A 21,032-nucleotide genomic window follows, 5' to 3' on the forward strand; every position below is an offset into this window, starting at 1 on the left:
AACTTAGGAAGGCGGAGAGGACAGAACTGAATGCTGGGAGGAAGAAAGGCAGAGTAAGAAAGAGATGCCATGTATCCTCCGCCTCAGACAGACGCCAGTTAGAACTTTACCTGGTAAACCACTGCCACCTGGCAATACACAGAATAGTAGAAATGGGTTAAATTAATATAAGACTTAGTCAATAAGAAGCTAGAGTAAATGGGTCAAGCAGTGTTTTAATGAATATGGTTTTTGTGTGATTATTTCAGAGCTAACCTAGATGGGCGGCCAGAAAGAACAAGCAGCACTCTCCCTACAACAATGAGAGAATATTTTTACAAAGTCCACATCTGACAGAGGTCTAATATCTAAAATATATGGAGAACTCAAGAGACTATATATCAAAAAACAAAGATTGCAAAATTAAATGGGACCTAAATTAAACAGAGAATTCTCAAAATTCTTAAATTGCTCAGAAACACTTAACAAGATGTTCTTTTTTCCTTGTCTCACTGTACATTTTTTTCCTGTAGAGTGGTTGTTTCTTGGAGTCCTGCACTTTCTAGAAGGGTAATAGAGACATAGTGAATTTGGAAGAAAGTATAGGGATGGATCATGTGAGTCTTTAGTCTCAACACTCACTGACGGTTGAAGACACATATTCAGTCAGACATCAATATATGGATTTTTAGTTTATTTTAAATCTGATTGTATATTAAAGTAAGAAAAAGTCTTCTAAAATGCAGCAATGTCCAATAGGCAGGTCTTGGAAATTAAGTGGATGAATGGAAGATTACAAGACATTACGTTCAGAAAAGTAGTATGTATATCAATTCTAGGCATCTTCATTAGAAGAAACAGTGAGAGTCACTAGCTAATGCATACTTCTTTCATTGAATCATAACAAGTGGTTTTGTACCAAAACTACAGCTGTCGCTTTCAATTTAGGAAATGGTAGTTTAGGAAGATGCTTTCTCCTTTAACTTTTTAAGAGAATTTCTTTCTGGTCTTAACAACATTATATAGTACTTAGGGATAAAGATACACCCCAGCAAGCCTGCACTGGAGGCCAAGATGGAGAAGACTTCCACAGCCACCATGACCTTGCCCTTGGTGCTATGGTAGACAGGAAGAAAGGAAACCCAGACACTGCAGAACACTAGCATGCTGAATGTCAGCAACTTGGCTTCATTGAAAGTGTCAGGGAGATTCCTGGCCAAGAAGGCTACAACGAAGCTCCCTAATGCAAGGGAGCCATGGTATCCCAAGACACAGTAGAACGCAATAAATGAGCCCTTGTTACATACAATGATGATGTGGTTTTGTTCACTCTTGGCATCAATTTCAATAAACGGAGGAGAAACTCCCAGCCAAATTGCACAGAGAATAATTTGGATGAGGGTACAGATGACTATAATGAACCATTGGAATCAGGTAGTACCTCATCCTTCTTCCGGGGATTGTGACTTTGAAAGCCAGAAGGACAGTCACTGTTTTGGCCAACACAGTAGAAACAGCTACACTGAATACTACCCCAAATGTGATTTGCTGCAGGATATACTTAGCTGCATTGGGATGACCAATAAAGAGCAAGAGACACAGGAAACAAAAGATGAGTGAGACAAACAAGGTGTAGCTGAGATTCTGGTTATTGGCCTTCACAAGTGGAGTGTCATGGTGCTTTATGAAGACCCCAAGAACAATAGATGTGAACGCAGTGAAGCCCAAGGCCATTAAGGTCAGAGCCATCCCCAAGAGGTCTTCATAGGTCAGAGAACTCACAGTTTTGTCAGTGCAATGGATCTGTTCTGCATTGGCATACTGGTCCTCTGGACACCTTACACACTGATCCACATCTGATGAAGAAAAAAAAACTATAACTACAGAATTTTGAGCATTTTTCTTGATAAGAAATTTGAATTGTGGATGTTGAAATTAGCATTGCAATGTGTGCACTTGTGTTGAGGATGACATTAAAAGTTAATGCTGCATAGCAGTGCTTCCATTTCACAATACTCATTCATTATCTCTTAGTGGAGTGAATCCAAATAATCACTACTTTGTCTATTAAATGTGTGTTAATGTCATCATCTGTCATGTTATAAGGAAAGATGTGTTTAGAAGAGAGACAGGAGATAGAGGATGAGGGAGAAGGGAACAGAACAAAGGAGAGAAGAAGTGGATATTTGGGCCAAGAAGACAAAGCTTTCTCTGATTAGAGTAGAAACAGGTATAACCTGTGCGAAAATGACAATTTATAAATGTAAAAGGTTTACCCCATTTTAGGATGAAGTGTTAAATTTGATTATCAGGTTAATTAGGACAGTCAGAAGGAATTTTTTACTAGCTTGACTTCACACTTTGATATCTGGACAATGATAGTCAGTCTCAGGTGGAAGTGGCTGATTAAGGAAATAGATCTTAGTGGCTAGCTTTGGAAATGTAATTGTCTTAGGTTTTATACTACTTTGAAGAGAAATGAAGACCATGGCAATTCTTTTAAATTTAATTGGGTATATTATAGTCAGAAGTTCAGTCCATTATCATCATGTTTGAATATAGTCATATGCAGATGGACGTGGAATTGTAGAAGGAGCTTTGAATTCTATTTTCATCATTGGCAACAGGAAGTAAACAGACTCACTGTGTGTTTCTTAAGCATGTATGAAACCTCATACTCTGCTGCCACAGTGAAACACTTCATCCAATAAGTCCATATTTTCTCCAACAATACCAAATATCCTAATAGGAACACTGCCCATGATGTCGTGGGGGCAATTTTTTTGTCAAGCTACCATTGTAATCTAATGGTTTACAGCAAGCAAATGGAATGTGAGAGAAGGACAGGATTTGTTAGATATGTATCTGCCATGCCTGGGATGGCTACAGCCCTTTCAGAATCATTAATTTGTATGTGTTTACATGTGAAGTGTCAAAAGAGATCATAAATATGAGATCGGTTAGGATTATATGGAGTAAGTAGGAGGTTGAAATGAGAAAGGAAGGTTATTTAAGTATAATTTTGATGTTGAAAAATGAAACATAATCTAATAAGTTAAATAAGTATGCCCTTAGCTGTGTCTTCATCTGATAGTAAGATTTCTGTACTCCTCAGTATTATTCATAACAAGCAGCAACATGGCAGTTCACACGAGTAGCTCACAGTTGAGAGACCTGCCTCCAGGATGCATCCCCACTTCTGGTGTGAAACAATGGTCTCTATTCTGTCAATCATATATTAAATAAACACTGATTGGCCAGTAACCAAGAAGGAAGCATAGGTGGGACAACCAGACAGGAAGTAGAGGCAGGTCAGTAAGAACAGGAGAATTCTGGGAAGTAGGAAGTCCCATTCCTCTGCAATCCTGGCCCAGCCAGAGAAAAAGCATGATGTGACTGTCCCTCCAAATAAGGTACCATGCCATGTGGTTAAAATAGATAAGAATAATGGGTTAATATAAGTTATAAGGGTTAATAAGAAGCTTGAGCTAATGGGCCAATCAGTTTATAACTAATGTACAACTCTGTGTCATTTCTTTGGAATTTAATGACTGTGGGAACTGAGCAAGACGAAACCTCTGACAACAAATGGTATGCCAATATGGGGATGACCAAATCTACTTAAAAGCCTGAGAGATCTTGGGAAGTTATCCCAAATAAGAAAAGAATAGAGTTAAGCATGGCTTCTTAAGAGCACCATTTTCTTAGGTGGGTTCTGCTTGCTAGAGGCAAGCACTCTCATTTAAGAGAGACTTCCTGAGTCAGCTTTAGCTGCAAAATCTTGCATCTCTTTTAAGAGGTCCTGCTACGAACACTTAAATGGGGTTGACGAAAAGCTGACCACATGCTTTCTGGTGGTGGCAGGGATCTTGAAATGCCATTGAGTTGTTGCAATAACCATGGCTATAGCCAATACCTCTACCATGAGGCTGGAAACTCAGAAAGCTAAGAAATGGGCTGGAAACAGCTGTCAAAGCCACGATTTTAATCCTCTCCATATTGATGGACAAATTAAAGACTCAAGTGATCACAAAAAGGGAGATATACAGTAAAGAGAGATTTAAAGATAAAGAAAACTTCTAAATGTTTTACAGTGTGTTAAAAATATATGCAGGCTTGGTAGAGAAAAAAAAGGATAAAGTCCTTTTAAAGTCAGAGAGTTGTTGGGTGGGTGGCAAACACCTTTAATCCTAAGACTTGGAAGAAAGGCAGGTTGATCTCTGTGAGTTCAAGGCATGGTGGTACATGTCTTTAATCCCAATACTTGAGAGGCAGAAACAGGCAGATCTCTAAGAGTTCAAGGACAACCTGGTCTACAGAGTGAGTTCCAGGACAATGATAGTCAGAAACCCTGTCTCAAAAAGCCAAATATTAAAAATAAAAGAGATAGAGCTTAAAATAAAGCCAAGTGAAGATGGAAAACACACAAAGAATCTGGACACTGTATGATATTATGTTCTTTTTGAATTGTTTGAATGCTGAGGAGGGAGTAACAGCTGCTAAAAGATATACACTTATAAATCCTGATGAATTTATCCAAGATAAGTATTTTCAAAATACTTTGACTCAAATTGAAGTCAAAAGATACGTTATTTTGGAGAAGAAGTTTTGCTTTTCTTTCTACACAAAATGAGAGGCTATGGATTTATTCTGAGTTAAGAAAAATCAGGTTTGCTATGAACATATTTGAACAAATGCTTTTGTATTATGATTGGGCATCTCTTGGGTATATTCCCAAGAGTGGAATTGCTGGGTCCTGAGGAAGGTTGACTCCCAATTTCCTGAGAAACCACCACACTGATTTCCAAAGTGGTTGCACAAGTTTGCATTCCCACCAACAATGGATGAGTGTTCTCCTTACTCCACATCCTCTCCAGCATAGGCTATCATTGGTGTTTTTGACTTTAGCTATTCTGACAGGTGTAAGATGGTATCTCAGAGTTGTTTCAATTTGCATTTCCCTGATCACTAAGGAGGTTGAGCATGACCTTAAGTGTCTTTTGGCTATTTGAACGTCTTCTGCTGAGAATTCTCTGTTGAGTTCAGTACCCCATTTTTTAACTGGGTTAGTTAGAGTTTTAATGTCTAGTCTCTTGAGTTCTTTATTTATTTTGGAGATTAGTCCTTTGTCTGATGCAGGGTTGATGAAGATCTTCTCCCAATCAGTAGATTGCCTTTTGTCTTAATGACAGTGTCCTTTGCTTTACAGAAGCGTCTCAGTTTCAGGAGGTCCCATTTATTCATTGTTGCTCTTATTGTCTGTGCTACTGGGGTTCTACAAAGGAAATGGTCTCCTGTGCCCATGTTTTGTAGACTACTTCCCACTTTTTCTTCTATCAAGTTTAGTGTGGTCAGATTAATATTGAGGTTGAGTTTTGTGCATGGTGATAGATATGGATCTATTTTCATTCTTCTACAGGTTGACATCCAGTTATGCCAGCACCATTTGTTAAAGATGTTTTCTTTCTTCCATTGTATAATTTTTAGCTTCTTTTCAAAAATCAGGTGTTCATAGGTTTGTGGATTAATAACCAGGTCTTTGATTCGATTCCATTGGTCAACATCTCTGTTTGTGTGCCAGTACCAAGCTGTTTTCAATACTGCAGCTCTGTAATAAAGTTTGAAGTCAGGGGTGGTAATGTCTCTGGATGTACTGACTGAGAAGCCAAGGATAATGGCACTGGTTTTTGATTCTACTGCATGGACTGGCTTTGTGCGAGCCTAGTCCATTTGGATACTCACCTTCCTAGACCTGAATAGAGGGGGAGGACCTTGGACTTCCCACAAGGCAGGGCACCCTGACTTCTCTTAGGATTGGAGGGGGAAGGGGATTGGGGGAGGGGGAGGGGAAGAGAAATGGGAAGAGGAGAAGAGGTAGAAATTTTTATTAAATAAATTAATTAATTTTAAAAATAAAAAAGTTATTTATAGAATGACTTCTATATATTCATCTATTAATTTAAATTGATGTATATGTATAGGTATATGCTTTATTTTTTCTTTCTATATCTATATCTGCCTATGTCTTTTGTTTCTATATCTTTCCAAAACATGTATATTATATTGCATTGCCAATTTGGAGACTACTTCTAGTTGTCTCTCTTTAAAGTTCCTTTTAGTCCTTTCATGAAGTCTTTAAAGAAATAAAAATGAATGCTTTAAATATTAAAAAAAAAGAAAAGAAAAAAGAAAAATCCGGTTTGATCAAGGAAGACCACCTTAGAAATTTCCAGTATGGACAGATGACCCAGATATCTCAGTTCTGCATCCAGAACAGATTCAAGGCTTCCACCTGAGATGATCAAGACTCACAGGATACTCCAGTCAAGAATTGATTTTAATTCTAAATTCTCTTTAGGTCCCCATAAGATTATCAGTGCCCCCAACTAGCAAGAAGTAGCCTGGAATACAACGCCCAAATTCAAAATAAAAATGGGCTATGGATATTTTCATTTCTTTGGAATGTTGGTTACAAGTTGTTATGGCTAATGACCAGAAGACATTAGATTCAGAGTTCTTATATTTAAAAAAAAGAGGGGGAAGTGGTGTAGGAAAATGGTCTGTATTTTGTCAAATACATTTTAAATAAATGCTGATTGGCAAGTACCCAGGCAGAAAGTATAGGTGGGAGAACCAGACAGAAATAGAGGTAGGCCAATGGTAATAGGAGAATTCTGGAAGGAAGAATCCCATTCCTCGCATTCCTTGCCCAGACACAGAAAAAGGAAGATGTGACTGCCTCACCAACAAAGGTACCGAGCCTTGTGGCTAAAATAGATAAGAATAATGGGATAATATAAGTTGTAAGAAAGATTTAATAAGAAGCCTGAGATGCTAGGCCAATCAGTTTATTATTAATGTAGATTTTTGTGAGACTTGTTTGGGACTTAACAATTGCGGGAACCGGGCAGGAAGAAACTCTGACAATACACCCCTGCTATTGATTGGATTTTGTCCCTCCAAGACCAACTCCACCACCAATTCCTTCTCACCTGAACATTCTTCACCTAGCCAGCCCACACCTGCAAGCCCAGCAGACTATATAGGTATAGGCACATGCCACAATGGTTGGAGAAACAGCATCAGCCAGGTAGTTAGATCCTGTCCTCAAATCTGGTGGAACTTCACTGTTCTAGAACAGACTTCATCAGTCAGCAAGCAGGCACCTGAACATACTCTCCACATCCAGTAATCTATTGTAACCTTAGAAGACTACATAGGTACAAGGGCAAACCTCAGCAGTTGAAAGATCATGTACAGACACGAGCCATATCAGATGGAAGCACAGACTACTTAGGCACTGCCATGCCATGAACCACACCTGTTGGAAGAACAGATGAGTAAATCCAGTGCAAGAATACATTCAACAAGTGAAAGAGCAGTATGGGACTGTTAGTGATCCTATAACAGTAAGACCTGAGCATTCTAATACAGCTGAAACACAAGAAAATAGTCTTAATAATAACTTTAGGAAGATGATAGTGGCTCTGAAAGAGGAAATGAAAAATTCCCTTAAGAAATCAAAAAACAAGCAAAGTTTTAGAAGAAATCAATTAATCCCTGAAAGAAACAAAGAAAGCCAAGAATAAACAGTAAAATAGGTAAAGGGAAGAGTTCAAGGCTTAAAAATTGAAATAGAAACAATAAAGAAAACATAAACTGATGGACATCAACATTAATCCGACCATTTTGAACCTGATAGAAGAGAAAGTGGGAAATAATCTACAAGATATAGGCACAGGAGACCACTTCCTAAGCAGAACCCCAGGAGTGCACACAATAAGAGAAACAAAGAATAAATGGGACCTACTGAAACTGAGAAGCTTCTGTAAAGCAAAGGACACTGTCAATAAGACAAAAAGGCTACCTTCGGACTGGGAAAAGATCTTCACAAACCCCTCATCAGACAAAGGTCTGATCTCCAAAATACACAAAGAACTCAAGAAACTAGACACTAAAACCCTAATTAACCCAATTAAAAAATGGGGTACTGATCTGAACAGAGAACTCACAACAGATGAACTTCGAATGGCCAAAAGGCACTTAAGGTCATGCTCAACCTCCTTAGCGATCAGGGAAATGCAAATCAAAACAACTTTGAGATATCATCTTACACCTGTCAGAATAGCCAAACTCAAAAACACCAAGGATAGCCTATGCTGGAGAGGATGTGGAATGAGGGGAACTCTCATCCATTGTTGGTGGGAATGCAAACTCGTGCAGCCACTGTGGAAATCAGTGTGGCGGTTTCTTGGAAACTGGGAGTCAACCTCCCTCAGGACCCAGCAATTCCACTCTTGGGAATATACCCAAGAGATGCCCTATCATACTACAAAAGCATTTGTTCAACTATGTTCATAGCAGCACTATTTGTAATAGCCAGAACCTGGAAACAACCTAGGTGCCCCTCAATAGAAGAATGGTTAAAAGAGGTGTGGAATATATACACATTAGAGTTTTACTCAGCGGTAAAAAACAATGACATCTTGAATTTTGCATGCAAATGGATGGAAATAGAAAACGCTTTACTGAGTGAGGTAAGCCAGACCCAAAAAGAGGAACATGGTATGTATTCACTCATAAGTGGATTCTAACCATAATTAAAGGTCTTTGAGCCTATTATTCGTGATCCTAGAGAAGCTAAATAAGAAGATGAACCTGATGAAGATTATTTAGCTATCCGCCAGTAGGTAGGAAATAGACAACCTAGGTAACCTCGGGTGCATGGGGGTGGGTGGGTGGGAGGGTTGTTGGAAGGGGAGAGGGTTAGAGAGAAGGGAGCAGGGGAGGAATGGGGAAAGCTCGGTGGACCGGGATGTGGGGGGAGGGAGGAAGGATGAATATGGGATCAGGGAAGAATATATTTCAACTAAGGGAGTCATTTTAGGGTTTACAGGAGACTTGATTATATATGGGATCCCAGGTCCAAGGAAAGATCCCCAGATTGTTCTCTGGACAGAGGAGAGGGTGCCTGAACCGGCCTTGGCCCATAACCATACTGATGAATATTTTGCTTATCACCATAGATCCTTCATCTGGCGATGGAGGGCGATACAGATGGAGACCCACATTGGAGCACCGGACTGAGCCCCTCAAGGTCCAAATGAGGAGCAGAAGGACGAAGAAAATGAAAAAAGAAATAAGTACTGCGAGGGATGCTATCACCCACTGATACAAGGGGACGGATCTAATGAGAGTTTACCAAGGCCAGTTGGACTGGGACTGAACGAGGACGTGATTCAACCAGATTCTCTGAATGTGGCCGGATTCTCTGAATGTGGCTGGCCCGGAGTCTTTCTGAAAAGCCATTGACAATGACACTGGGACTTGTTTCCTCTGCATATACTGGATTTTGGGGATCCAGTCTGTTTGGATACTCACCTTCCTGGACCTGGAGGGAGGGGGGAGGAACTTGAACTTCCCACAGGGCAGGAAACCCTGACTGCCCTTAGGGACGTAGAGGGAGGAGGAGAGGGAGTGGGGGGAATGGGAGGGTGTTGGAGGAGGGGCGGAACTGGAAACTTTTGTAATTTAATAAAATTACTTTCTATAAGTAAAAAAAATAATTGAAATGGAAACAATAAAGAAAACATAAACTGATGGAATTCAGGAAATGAAAAATATGGGTAAATGAACAGGAACTACAGATTCAATCATTATGGACAGAATACAAGAGATGGAAGAGACAATCACAGATGTTGAATATACAATGGAGGAAATAGATTCATAAGTCCAAGAAAATGTTAAATCCAACCAATTCCAAACAGAATACATCCAGGAAATCTGTGGCACCATGAAAAGACCAACCTTAGAGATAATCAGGGTAGAAGGAGAAGAACCACAGCTCAGAGATACAGAAAATATATTCAACAAAATCATAGAAAAAAATCCCAATCTAAACAAGAACATGTACATAAAGGTACAAGAAGTTTACATAACACCAAGTTGACTAGACCAAAAAAAACTGTCCCCTCACCCCATAATATTCAAAACACTAAGCAAACAGAATGAAGAAAGAATTATAAGAGCTGCATATGAAAAAGGCCAATAAACATATAAAGGAAGATCTATCAGCATAGCACTTGACTTCTCAAAGGAGACCCTACAAGTTAGAAAGTCCTGGACTGATGTTTTACAGACAATAAGGGACCACAGATGCAAGCCCATAATACTATGCCCAGAAAAACACTCACTCACCATAGACAAAGAAAGCAATGCATTTCAAGACAAAACCAGATTTAAACAAAAACTTTCTACAAACCCACCACTACAGAAAGTGCTATTTTAAAAACTCTAACCCATGGAAGCTAGCTACCATGAAAACAAAGACAATAGATAACTCACAACAGCTAAACCCAAAGAAGGGAAATTCACACACTAACACCACGATGGCCAAAAAATACAAGAATTAATATTTGTGATCGTTAACATTTCATAGTATCAATGGACTCAATTTGCCAATAAAAAGAAATAGGCTAACAGAAGTTACAGTATGAAACCAGGATCTATCCTTCTTCAGGTTTCAAGAAAAACACCTCAACCTCAAAGACAGACATTACCTCAGAGTAAAAGGTTGGGAACAAAATTTCCAATCAAATGAATCTAAGAAAGAAGCTGGTATAACTACCCTAAGATGTAAAAAAATAAAACTTCAAAATAAAATTACTGAAAAGAGATGGAAAAGAACATTTTATATTCATCACAGGAAAATCAAAATGAAGTCTTAATTCTGAACATTTATCCCATAAATACAAAAGCACCAACATTATAAAAGAAACACTACTAAAGCTTAAATCACACATCAGACTCAAATGAACTTATTAGACTACTGTGCAATATTTTACCAAAACAAAAAGGAAGGTACTTTTTTCATTTCTTTTTATTCATTCCTTTATTTATTTATTTATTTATTAAAAATGTCCATCTCCTCCCATTTCCATTGCACTCCCTCTACTCCCCCTCTCCCTCCTTCTCCAGTCCTAAGAGAAGTCAGGGATCCATGACCTGTGTGAAGATAAGAGCGTACTTTTATTCAGCACCTCTTGGAACCTTATCTAAAATTCACACACACTTGATCATAAAAATATCTCAACAGACACAAAGAAATTTGAATAACTCCTTGTATTATATGGCACCAGTATAGGTTAAAGTTAGAGTTCAGCAGCAACACAAACCAAAAAAATGGAAATACTCATGGAAATATTTTCTACTGAACCACCACGGGGTCAAGGAAAAAATAGAGAAAGAAACTGAAGACTTCCTAGCATTCAATGAAAATGAATCCACAATATACCCAAACTAATGGAACACTAGGAAAGGATAAATTAAGAGGAAAGTTCATAGCACTAAATGCCTACACAAAGAATTTGGAAAACCTTGTGCTGTGGTGAAGATTCTCCTGCAGGGAGATGATGAACTGAGAGCTTTGGCCAGCTGGGAAAACACATGTTACACAGTAAAAAGAGTTATTGTTTGCATGTGACCCCTTTTTTGATGAAGAACTTCCCAGAATCAGAATCTTAGTGAAGATTCTGTGAGAGTTCATTGAATGAATCTCTGAAAATGGAAGTCACATTTGTATTTTGATATGATAGGATGTTGAAATTCCCAAGCTGTGAGACATATGCCATGGAAAGCTGCATACAGGGAGTGTAACTAGCAAAAGAGAGACGTGTATAAAATTTTACAGGGGTAGAACTATGTAAACTCAGCTTAGTTTATGGTCACCCAGCCTTGGAAGAAGAAATGATCCAGACCAGGGACATTTGCAGAGGCAGAACTAGGCCTGCAACCTGGGTCTGAGCAGAGCTGAGACAGCAAACTCCACAGAAAGAGGTACAGGAAAGCATCCACTGAGTGAGTGAGCCAGAGCCAGAGCCAGAGCCAGAGACCACTGCAGATCTGGGCATGAATCTGGGACCTTGCAGGGAGTAGACATGAGCCAGGACCCTTGCAGGTCTGGGTGTGAGTCTGGGACATCTAAGGGAGTAGGCCTGAGCCAGGATCTCTGTGGTACCCAGCATCAGTCTGAGACCTCCAAGGAAGTAGGCAGGACCAGAAACATCTGTGGGTCTGGGCATGAGTCTGGGACCTCTGAGGGAGTAGGCATGAGGCAGGTCATCTGTGGGTCCAGGCACACCCAAGTCTGGGACGTCTGAAGGGGTAGATAGAAGCCGGAGATCTTTGCAGGACCAACCCCAAGCCAGATCCTTTGCAGAAGCAGATCCAGACCAGGGACATTTATGGAAACAGGTCTGAGTTTGCAGCCTAAGCCAGAGCAAGCCTGAGAGGGCAAAATCCGTAGGAGAGGGGAATACCACAGAAGCTTTGAGTAACCTCCAGGAACACTGAGTGACCAATGGGGTAACTAGATCCATGGCACTGAATGTCCCACAAGGAACAACCATCTGAGCCTTGGATCCACTGGCACCTAGATGAATGACCAGAGTCACAGACAGCCACAACCAAACCAATTAGAGAAAAAGATGAGGAGACAAGGTAAGAACACTTGCAACACCACAAGGAGCAATACACCAGTAAAATCTAGAGACTCTTCAACAGCAAGACTTGATCTACCAAATATAGGTGAAGCAGAAGAAAAGGACCTAAAAATAACTTCAGGAGAATGTTTGAGACTCTTAAAGAGGAAATGAGAAGTATTTCAAATAAAATTTTTAAAAAAGAAAGACAAAAATTTGGAGACATTAGGAAATCCCTTAAGAAAACTAAGAAAAACCAACCAAACATAGGTATGAAACTATTGAAGCCTTGAACACCTAAATAGAGACAATAAAGAAAATAGAAGCCAAGTGAATTATAGAAACAGAAATCATGAGAAAACGATCAGGAACCACAAATGCAAGCATAAACAGCAGAATACAAGAGATGGAAGAGAGAATCTTAAGCGCTTATGATACAATAAAGGAAATAGGCTCAGTAGTCAAAGAAAACATTAACTATAACAAAAGCTTAACCCAAATTATCCAGGTAATATGCGACACCATGAAAAGACCAAACCTAAGAATACTAGGTATAGAAGAAAGAGAAGAAGTTGAACTCAAAATCACAGAAAATATATTTAATAAATCATGGAAGAAAACTTCCCAACCTAATGAAAGATATGCCTATGAAGATGCAAAAGGTGAACAGAAAATCAAATAGACTGAATCAAAAAAAAAAATCTCCTTGCCACATAATAATCAGACCACTAAACATACAGAATAAAGAAAGAATATTAAGAGCTGCAAAGGAAAAAGGCCAAGTAACATATAAAGAAAGACTTATCAAAATCACACATGATTTTTCATTGGAGACCATGAAAACCAGAAGGTCATGGACAAGCATTATGCAGACATTAAGAGACCACGGCTACCAGTCCAGACTACTATACCCAGTAAAACACTCAATCACCATAGAAAGACAAAACAAGACATTCCATGACAAAACCAGATTTAACCAATACCTCGCCACAAAATCAGCCCTACACAAAGTGTTAGAAGAAAAACCAAGAACTACAAACCAAGAAAGTTGGCTACATCAAAAAAAAATGACAATTGATGATCCCATAGCAAGAAATCCCAAAGAAGGGAAAAACACACAAATTAGCCTCACCAATAATGAAAACAAAATTAAAGGATACAGCAATCACTGGTTATTAATTTCTCTTAATATAAATGGACTCAACTCACATATAAAAGGACACAGGGTATCAGATTGAATACAAAAACAGAATTCATCCATCTGCTCTGTACAAGAAACACACCTCAACCTCAAAGACAGACATCACCCCAGAGTAAGGGTTGGGAAAAAAATTCCAATCAGATGGACCTAAGAAACAAGCTGGTGTAGCTATCCTAATATCTAACAAAATAGATTTCAAACTAAAATCAATCAAAAGAGATAAAGAAAAACATTTCATATTAGTCACAGGGAAAATCCATCAAGAGGAAATCGCAATACTGAACATCTATGCCCCAACTACAAAAGCACAATCAAATGTAAAAGAAACATTTTTAAAGGTTAAATCATACACTAAAACCCACACACTAATAGTAGGAGACTTCAACACTCCACTCTCACCACTGGACAGGTCAGTCAGACAAAAAAAAACAGGAAAATAAAAGAACTAACAGATGTTGTGACACAAATGGACTTAGCAGACATTATTGAATATTCCATCCAATCATAAAAGAATATACCTTCTTCTCAGCACCCCGTGGAATCATCTCAAAAATTGACCACATACTTGTTAACAAAACAAATCTCAAGAGATATAAAAATAGGAATAACCCCATGTATGTATCTTATCAGATCACAAAAAAAGCTCTGAGATTCCATCTTACACATGTATGAATGGCCAAGATAAAAACACTGATAACATCTCATGCTGAAGAAGTTGTGGGGAAAAGGGAACAATCCTGTATTGCTTGTGAGAGTGCAAGCTGGTTCAGCCCCTTTGGATATCAGTATTGTGACTTCTTAGAAAATCAAAAAACAGCCTTCCTCAAGACCCAGAAATACCACTTTTGGGTATATATCCAAAGGATGCACAACTGTGCCACAGATACATGGGCTCAACTATGTTTATCTCAGTATTGTTTGTCATAGTTAGAACCTAGAAACACCCTAAATGCCCCCTGAACAAAGACTGGATAAGAAAAATGTCCTTCTCTTACAATGGAGTACCACACAGCAGAAAAAATAATTACATCTTGAAATTTGCACGTAAATGTATAGAGCTAGAAAACATCATTTTGAGTGAGGCAACCCAGACCCAGAAAGACAATTATATTATGTACTCACTCATAAGTGATTTTTAAACATAAAGTAAAGAAAACCAGCCTAAAAAATCACAATTCCAGAGAACCTAGACAAAAATTAGAACTCTAAGAGAGACATACGTAGATCTAATCTACATGGGAAGTAGAAAAAGACAAGATCTATTAAGTAAACTGGGATCATGGGGACTTTGGGTGAGGGTTGAATGGGAGAGGGAAGGCAGGGAGTCAAGCAGAGAAAAATGTACAGCTGAATAAAAATTAAGAAAAAATATGATGAAGCACAATGAAAATTAAAAAAAGAACTTGGAAAACCTCATACTATCAACTTAACAGCACAACTGAAGGCTGTAGAACAAAAAGAATTAAACCCAAACAGAAGGAGTAGATGACAGGAAATAATCAAACTTGGGGATGAAATCAATGAAATCAAAATAAAGAGTATAATATAAAGAATCAATGAAAAAAAGAATTTCTTTTTTGAGAAAGTCAGCAAGATATACAAACCCTTATCCATATTAACCAAAAAAAAACAGAGAAAGAAAATCCAAGTTAACCAACTCAGACATGAAAAGTTAGAGATAACAACAGACACTGAAGAAATCCAGAGAATCATTAGGTCTCAGTAGTGGTGACACAGGCCTTTAACCCCAGCACTCATGAAGCAGAGGCAGGCGGATCTCTGTGAGCTTGAGGTTAGCTGGGACTATGAGAGAGAGAGAGAGAGAGAGAGAGAGAGAGAGAGAGAGAGAGAATCATTGAGTCATATTTCAAAACCCTATACTACAAAATACAGGAAAATCTAAAAGAAAAGGAAAATGTAGTTAACAGTTACTACAAACCATAATTAAACCAATATCATAAAGAATAGAAACAGTCATTAAAAATCTCCCAACCAAAAAACACAATGGTCATATGGCTTCCGTGCAGAATTCTATCAGCATTTCACAGAAGAGATAATACCAATACCTGCACATGGACAGAAGGACCTCCCACACCATTAAGAAACTAGAGCTAATGGGCTAGGCAGTGATTTAATTAATACAGTTTCTTGTTGTTATTTCAGGTGTAAGCTAGCCAGGCTACCAGGACAAACAAGCCGCTCTTTGCCCTGGAACAACCAATACTCCTCAACTTGTTCTGAACAATTGAAACAGAAGGAATATGTGATTTCTTTAATTGGTCACAGTTACCCTGATAGCCAAACCAGAAAAAGATGCAACAAAGAAAGAGAATTAGAGATCAAACTCTTTCATGAACATTGATGCAAAAATTCTCAATAAATTACTGGAAAAATAAATCTAAGAATACATAAAAAGAAATTATCCACTATGACTAAGTAAGTTTCATCCCTGAGATGTGGAGTTGGTTAACAGATTTTCGTTTGTTGAAGATCTGTCAATGTAATCCACCGTAGAAACAGACTTGAAGAAAACACACATGATCATCACATTAGATTCCAGAAAAGCTTTGATGGAATCCAACACCCCTTAATGATAATGGATCTGGAGAGATCAGATGTAGACAGAAGTTTCTTCCTGCCCAGTCTCACAGTCATTCATTCCAAAAAACACAGGCTTCATTAATTATAAACTGGTGGAGTATTAACTCATGTTTCCTATCAACTAGCTCTTAAAAGTTAAATTAACCCATAATTCTTATCTATGATTACCCATGTGACTGAGTACCTTACTCAGTGAGGCATTCTCATCTTCCTTCCTCTGCATCTGACTGGTGACTGCAAACTGAGACTTTCCTCTTCCCAGAATTCTCCTAGTCTGATCACCCTACCTACACTACATGCCTGTCTGGCTACTGGACAATTAGTGTTTTAGTACATCAGTACATCTGACAAATCTTTACAGTGTACAAGAGAACTATTCCACAGCAATCTGAGATACAAGGAACATACCTAAACATGGCAAAGGCAATAAAAGTAAGCTAGAAGTCAACCATAAATTAAATAAAGAGATACTCACAGTAATTCCACTATAAAAAGAAACAAAAGAAGTCCATCTAGTCTTTCTATTTCTCTTCAATATAATACTTGATGTTCTAGCTAGAGCAATAAGACAACAAATATGACAACAAAAAGAGATCAAAGAGATACAAATTGGAACAGAAGTCAAATTCTTGCAATTTGCAGATGATACGATAGTATATGTAAGTGACCACAAAAATTATATCATGGAACTCCTACATCTGATAAGACCTTAAGTAATGTGGCTAGATAGAAGATTAACTCAAAATGATTAGTAGTCTTCATTTATGCAAATGATAAATGGTGGAGAAATAAATCAGAGAAGGAACATTCTTTACAATAGCCACAAATACTATAAAGTATCTTGGGGAAGCTCTAAACAAACAAATGAAAGACTTGTATGGTAAGAATTTTAAGTCTTTGAAAAAGATGTTAGAGAAGAGATCAGAAAATAGAAGATCTCCCATATTCATGGATTATTAGGATTAATATAGTAAACATGGAAGTCTTACCAAGAGCAAACTACAGACTCAATTCATCTCCATCAAAAAAAGCCTCAAAAAATCTTCACAGACCTTGAAAGAACAAGACTCAGCTTCATATGGAAAAACAAAAACCCCACACAGTTGAAAGAATCCAGTAAAGAAGTTCTGGAGGTATAACCATCCCTGATTTCAAAATCTACTATAGAGCTATAGTAATAACAGTTTGGCTTGGCATAAAAACAGAAACAGGGATAAATGGAATTCAATGAAAGACCCTAATATAAATCCATATACCTATAAACACCTGATTTTTGACAAAGAAGCCAAAATCATACAACAACAACAAAATAAGGCATCATCAACAAGTAATACTGGCATAACTGGTATCAACAAGTAGAAGAATGCAAATAGAAACATATCGACTGCCCTGAACAAAACTCAAGTCCAAGTCTATCAAAGACCGCAATATGAATCCAATTACACTGAAGCTGAGAGAAGAGAATGTGGGAAGGAGTCTTGAAGACATGGGCACAGGGGACTACTTTCTGAAAATAACACTAGCAGCACAAACATTGAGATCAACAATTAATAAATGGAACCTCTTAAAACTGAAAAGTTTCAGTAAGCAAAGGACACTGTCAGTAAGACAAAATGGCAGTGTACAGAGACAAGGTGAAGATAGGGAGGAGGGATTATATGAGCAAGGGGAGTGCTTTGAGGCAATGGTCTGTACCCTGTCAATTTTATTATAAATAAATGCTCAATGATCAGTAGCCAGGTAGGAAGTGTAGGTGGGGTGCAGAAATTAGAGGCACAGCAACAAGAATTCAGGGAAGAACAAAGTCTCAGTCAGAGTTGTGATCTAGCCTCAGAGCAAGCAAGATGTAACTGTGTTGTCGAAAAAGGTACTAAGTCACATGGCTAACATAGACAAGAATAATGGGTTAATATAAGTTATAAGAATTGGTTAATGCTCTCTTTCTCCTTTCCCCCTGGGGCCACAAGATCTCCCCAGAGCTGCTCCCTTGCACACTGAGCCTGGGCTGTGGGCTCAGCCAGGCAGGGGCACTTCCTGTGCTTTGAGAGCCTGCCTGACAGGCAGGCCCTGAATCACCTCAGCCACATTCCTGGCCAGCAAGAGACAGTGAACTTCTAGCAGACATCCATTGGAGGAGGGGTGAGTTTGCTCCTGGCCTGAGGGCTTTGGCTAGGAGGAATTCAGACTTTCCCCGCCCCCCTCGACTTTCTGGTCGCCCTGCAGTGGTGGCTCCACCCTGCAGAGCTCTCACGAATCCCATCCCAGCCTTCATCCAGGTACACCTTCCTCTCTTTCCCCCTTCCCTCTGGGGCCACAAGATCCCCCCAAAGCTGCTCCCTTGCACACTGAGCCTGGGCTGTGGGCTCAGCCGTGCAGGGGCAGTTCCTGTGCTTTGAGAGCCTGCCTGACAGGCAGGCCCTGAATCAGCTCAGCCACATTCCTGGCCAGCAAGAGACAGTAAACTTCTAGCAGATATCCATTGGAGGAGGAGTGAGTTTGCTCCTGGCCCAAGGGCTTTGGCTAGGAGGAGTTCAGACTTTCCCTGCCCCCCTCGACTTTCTGGTCACCCTGCAGTGGTGGCTCCACCCTGCAGAACTCTCCCGAATCCCATCCCAGCCTTCATCCAGGTACACCTTCCTCTCTTCCCCCTTTCCACCTGGGGCCACAAGATCTCCCCAGAGCAGCTCCCTTGCATGCTGGGCCGGGGCTGTGAGTGCAACACGGCAGGAGGGAGTGCCTTTGTTTCAATAGACTGCCTGAGGAAAGGTAGACCTTCTGTCAGTGAAGTCCCTGTCCAACAAGGGAACTTGACCTGGTACCAGAAGATCCAATAGAGAGCAATTGAAGGAAAAGATGGGCAGACGCCAAGGCAAGAACTCCTCCAACAATCTAAAAAACAACATGAAATCACCAGATCCCAACGACCCCACAATAGAAGAACTTGAACCTCTTAATTCAGAAGAAGTAGAAAAAAGTGCCATTAAGAAAGCAATAGAGTCCCTTAAACAGGATATGAATAACTCCCTTAAAGAACTGGATGAGAAGTACAACAAAAGGATTGAAGAAATGAGTAAAGAAATGGATGAGAAGTATAACAAAAAGTTTGAAGAAAGGAGTAAATCCGTGAATGATACACTGGGAAACCAAGAAAAAACAATCAAACAGGTAATGGAAACAGTTCAAGAATTGAAAACTGAAATGGAGGCAATGAAGAAAACACAAAAAGGAGGGCCGGCTATATATGGAAAATCTAGGTAAACGAACAGAGACTACAGAATCAAGCATAATGAATAGGATACAAGAGATGGAAGAACGAATCTCAGAATCTGAAGATACCATAGAGAAAATAAATGCTCAGATCAAAGAAAACAGCAAATCCAACAAATTCTCATCACAAAACATTCAACAAATCTGGGACACAATAAAAAAACCAAATCTAAGAATAATAGGGATTGAAGAAGGAGAAGAACTGAAGATCAAAGGCCCAGAAAATATATTCAACAAAATTATAGAAGAAAACTTTCCCAACCTAAAGAATGATATTCCTATGAAGGTTCAAGAAGCATACAGAACACCAAATAGACTTGATCAAAAAAAAACATCCCCTCGCCATATAATAATCAAAACACAAAACATACAGATTAAAGAAAGAATATTAAGAGCTGCAAAGGAAAAAGGTCAAGTAACTTATAAAGGTAAACCTATCAAACTTACACCGGACTTCACTATGGAAAATATGAAAGCCAGAAGGTCCTGGATAGAGGTACTGCAGAAACTAAGAGACCATGGATGCAAACCCAGACTACTATACCCAGCCAAGCTATCATTCACTATCAATGGAGAAAATAAAATATTCCAGGATAAGAACAAATTTAAACAATTCGTAGCCACAAAGCCAGCCTTACAGAAAGTAATAGAAGGCAAATCACAACCCAAGGAATACAACATTGCCAACACTGCCTACAATAACTCAGACATCTAGCGACCCTTCACGAGCTTAACTCAAAGAAGGGACACATAAAAACTCTATTAAACAAACAAACAAAAAATAATAATAACCGGAGTCAATAACCACTGGTCATTAATATCACTTAATATTAATGGACTCAATTCACCTATAAAAAGGCACAGACTAAGAGACTGGATACGAAAAGAGGATCCAACATTCTGCTGTTTACAAGAAACACACCTCAACCACAAAGACAGACATCTACTCAAAGTAAAGGGCTGGGAAAAGGTTTTCCAATCAAATGGACCTAAGAAACAAGTGGGTGTGGCCATTCTAATATCTAACAAAATTGACTTCAAACTAAAATCAATCAGAAGAGATAGAGACAGACATTTTATACTCATAACAAGAACAATTCATCAGGAGGAAGTCTCAATCCTGAATATCTATGCCCCTAATATAAAGCCTCCTACTTATGTAAAGGAAACAATTCTAGAACTCAAGGCAGTCATCAATCCACAGACACTAATAGTAGGAGACTTCAACACTCCTCTCTCACCAATGGACAGGTCAATCAGACAGAAACCTAGCAGAGAAATAAGAGAATTATTGGAGGTATTGAATCAAATGGACTTAACAGACATCTATAGTACATTCCATCCTATTAGGAAAGAATATACCTTCTTCTCTTCAGCCATGGAACCTTCTCGAAAATTGACCACATACTGGGTAACAAAGCAAATTTCCACAGATACAAAAAAATATTAGTAACCACCTGTGTCTTGTCAGACCACCATGGATTAAAGTTAGAATTCAACAACAG

The 21,032-nt window shown here is 38.9% G+C and overlaps 1 pseudogene; it reads right to left on the reverse strand.

The window, feature by feature from the left end:
* Window positions 1–938: 938 nt before the first annotated feature.
* Window positions 939–21,032, reverse strand: part of LOC148121639 (vomeronasal type-2 receptor 116-like) — a 42,762-nt pseudogene continuing 22,668 nt past the window's right edge.

The sequence above is a fragment of the Myodes glareolus genome, chromosome 6 (genome assembly GCF_982192425.1).
Source record: "Myodes glareolus chromosome 6, mMyoGla1.1, whole genome shotgun sequence".
Classification (NCBI taxonomy): domain Eukaryota; kingdom Metazoa; phylum Chordata; class Mammalia; order Rodentia; family Cricetidae; genus Myodes; species Myodes glareolus.